The sequence below is a fragment of the Myotis yumanensis genome, unplaced genomic scaffold (genome assembly GCF_028538775.1).
Source record: "Myotis yumanensis isolate MYYU_CA2020_CCGP unplaced genomic scaffold, mMyoYum1.0.hap1 SCAF_14, whole genome shotgun sequence".
Taxonomy (NCBI): Eukaryota; Metazoa; Chordata; class Mammalia; order Chiroptera; family Vespertilionidae; genus Myotis; species Myotis yumanensis.
Genome location: NW_027223765.1, coordinates 45,183,274 through 45,187,170, shown reverse-complemented (window position 1 = coordinate 45,187,170; position 3,897 = coordinate 45,183,274).

Genomic DNA, 3,897 nt, shown 5'->3' with positions numbered 1-3,897 from the left:
TGACCTTTCTGGCCACTCAGTGTGCAGCGTTTCTCCCCGAGATGGAAATGGTCTCGATTTGGGTTATTTGGGCTCCACGTTCAGACAGGTGGGTGACAGAGTCCGGAACCTGGTCTGCAGTCAGGAAGGAGGCTGGTGGCAGAGGGATTTCCGTTTAGGCGTGAAAGATGCCGTGGATCCCAGCAGAGGGTGTGAGACCCCCAGGAACAGAGCCGAGGGCTGCGCGCCGAGAACATGCACCTGCTGTTGGAATGAGAGGGAGAGGACAGGGAAGGGAGGGGTCTGACAGGGGCCTGGAAGGCAGGCCTCAGGGGGAGCATCCCCGCCATCTTCGCCAAGTGCCCAGGCACAGCCCTTAGGTTTATTTAGAAAGTGATTCTAGAAAACAGAAGAGGAGCCCATAAAGACTGTATGGGAGAGAGTGGAGCGAACCCCAGGGGCACACCCCAGAGGTCTCTTCCTGAGCGTCGGGAGCCGGGGTCCTATGCACCCCCCCCCACCTCGGTCACTATTGGAGGGCTGCTAGTGCCTGTGGTCATCTCAGCTTCACAGACAGTCCTTGGCCCAGAGCTGCCAACGCCAGCCACTGGCGCCCACTGAAGTGATGAGACCAACGAGATACGGTGCTTTCCCTTCCTCCCGGGGTCTCTGAGAAGGGCCAGGGGCCCTAGACCAAGTCCTGGGAGCAGAAAGCACTGGCACTCGGGCTCCTGGCATGTGTGGCAGGAAGACTGCAAGGCTGGTGGAGATGCCCACCCCGAAGCAGAAACCCCGAGCAGTGGCCCCGCAGAAGCTGAAGTCCCGAGCCCGTTGGGGTGGGCTCCCAGCTCCCAGCCCTGGGGACAGAACTGAAGCCCCATGCCCCTTGGTCTGGCTCACAGCCCCCCAACCCTGGGGACATACTGGCTTCAAATGTGCTGAGGGGACCTGGGGTGGAGAAGGACGGGTGTGGGAGGCTTTGACAGGGCCATGGCGGGCGGGACACAGGCTGCAGGCGCAGTGGGGTCAAGATCAAGGTTAAAAGCCTGATGGTGGCTTGAGCAGGCTTGGCTGAGGAAGGAGCCCAGCCAGCCACCCGGGCAGCTCCATAGGCCCCTCCTCCCACCCTGAGGGATTAGAAGGGGTGGAGAGGCTGCTGGCAGCCCCAGCCAACCACTCACACAGACACCACGTCAATATCCAATGTCGTGCTTGCTTGCAGCTTTATAAGCAAACAAATGTGCTCCATTCCTCCCATGTGGTCCCAAGTGGCCAGGCCCCCTGCCCACACTGGACACCAGGTGCTGACAAGAGGCTTCCACTGAACCCCAACACCTTCCTTCCCGGCCCCCAGGACTCACTGAGGAAAGCTGACCCTGACTGAGCCCCTCCTTTCCTCTCAGCTGACGCACTTGTTCTCATCTGCAGTCGCCCACCACAGCTGGGCCAGCTCCGCACTGGCTCTGCCGCCTGCTGGTGTGCGCAGGTCATGTCTCTGCCCTGAGCCAGTTCCCCCTTTGGTAAATGGGGGGTTATATCAGTTTCTCAGGGGTTCAAGAAACTGATAAAATAGCCACATCACCAAACGTTGTCAGAAAATAGAAATACATAGAGAACTTCTGACCAGACACCTGCTCTGGAATGGAGGTGGCAGGAAGTTTCTTTATCACCATAAACCACCTCTGTATGTTTGAATTCTTTTCTTCACGAGCAAGAATACCCCATAAAACTGACGTCTATGCACAGCACAGTACCTCCTGGGACCAGGCAGAAGCTGGGACTTTGCCTGAAAGCTCCCCTTTGCTTGTTGCTTCCCCTTCCCCATCCTGCTGCCCGCTCCCTTACCCATGTCCCCAGGGGCCAGTCCTAAATGAGTCACTTCCCAAGAATCCTCTTCCTGGAGCTGGCTTCTGGGGACCCATCCTAAGAGAGGCCGTGGGCATGGCCCCTGGCTGGTCTGGGCCTGGGCCTGGGCTAGGAGACGGGGCCACGGGTCTGCAGGAACTGCCACTGAAAGCCAGCTCTCCATGGGAAAAAGCTCAGAGCCAGGGAGCTGGGCCTGCCGCTGCTCACTGGGAGCACGAGGCCGAGATGCCGGCCATGCGCCGCCCCCGCCCCTCCCCGCCCGCGGCAGGCTCAGTGGTCATCCTCCTGGGGGGTTACGGAAAAGGAGGCCAACAGGCCGTCAGCGGCACCACCAGAGCCCACCGGGGAGGCAGCATGCTAGTACCAGCCCCCTGGGGTCCCCTGGGGTGCGCATGCAAAGTGGCCAACATCTGCCAGACTCAACATTGTCCCCAGGGCACTACAGGGACCCCCATCGCTCAGGTTGGGGCAGGTCAGAGCCCAAGAAGATGGCTGCAGAGAACTGTCCGTGTCATGGAGCCAGTTTCCTCACACCTCTGTTGTTCCTCACCTGCTATGTGCCAGCAACTAGGTGGCACTGGAGATACTTCGGTGAGGACACCCAGGCACAGTCCCTGCTCGTGGTCTGGGGTCGGGAGAGCAGACCAACAAGCAGCCTGGCTTGGGAAGGGCCACATTGGGGAAGGACTACAGAATCAGGGAAAGTGTCCTGGAGAAAGCTTCGGGAATGCAGAGGAGTTCGCCTGGCAAAGAGGGGAAGGAGGAGTGTGCCAAGCAAGGGAACAGCATGAACAAGGCTGGGAAGGGCAGAGGGCAGGTGATAAGGGCTGAGTGGTCAGGAATGAGGGCCTGAAAGGCCTTGTGGGCTGGGAAAAGGGGCTTGGACTTAGTCCAGGGGCCACAGGGACACTGAGAGATTTAAGCTGGGGAATGGCGTAATCAGATTTGCATTTTTTTAAAAAAAATCCCTCCTGGCTGCTGTGGGTAGAGGCAGTAGAGGCAGGAAGGCCAGGGAGGAGGCTGGACTCACCCAGGGGGACAGGGAGGTGGCAGGGACCAGGAGATGGCATGGGGATGGACAAAAAAGGACCAGCCCTAGGGATATTCAGGAAGTGAAATGGGCAAGACTTGTGGAATGATTTTCTCATCATCAGGGTGGACATGTCATCATCTGGAATCTCTACAAGCTACTCATGGTCTCAGAATGTGGGGCTAGTATTTCCCTGCCCTCCTGGTCAACATGCCAGGGGCGTGAGGATGGGCGGTGAGGGTTCGCACACAGCAAGCGCTTTCCAGTGGCTGTAGTTCTAGACCTTGCCACTAGGTGGGAGCCCAAGATAGAAAGGGAAGGGCGGCCAGGCCTTCCCGCCCACCAGTTCTTAGGAAAGGTTTTGTGCGTAATGGACTTGCCAATGGGCAGTGGGTTTACATCACTGTTATTAACAGCATCATAACAGCAGCGCCTGACTTCTATGGAACATTGCTGTTGTCCAAACATTCTCTATGCAGAGTTTTACATGAATTACTTCATTTCATCCTCACAGCCCGTGGGGTTGGGGGCCATTGTTATCCCCTTTATACACGAGGAAAATGAGGCTCAGAGAGGTCAAGTGACTTGTCCAAAGTCACACAGCCAAGGAGCCTCAAAATAAGGATTGGCATTCCAGTCGATCTCCATCACTACAGGAAACAGACTTTTCAGAAACCCTTCCCCTAAAACTATTCTGAGGTGAGCATTGACCCCGACCACCACCTCCTCCTCCTCCCCCTGCCCTTCCTCCTCTCCCTCCTGAATGCCGCTGAAGACATTTGAAAATTGCTCAGAACCTCTGAATCAACATTCTCAGTGCACACGGTGCAATATACAGATCTTGTAACATAGAAACCCACACCTGAAACCTATATGATCATGCTGAACAATGTCACCCCAAAATTTTTTTTAAAGACAATCAAAACACCCACCATCACTGCTTTGGGAGAGGTGGGGAGGGAACGTCATTGAGAGATTTGGAACTCCTCTTCAAACCCCTCCCACATTTCTCAAGCTGGCTT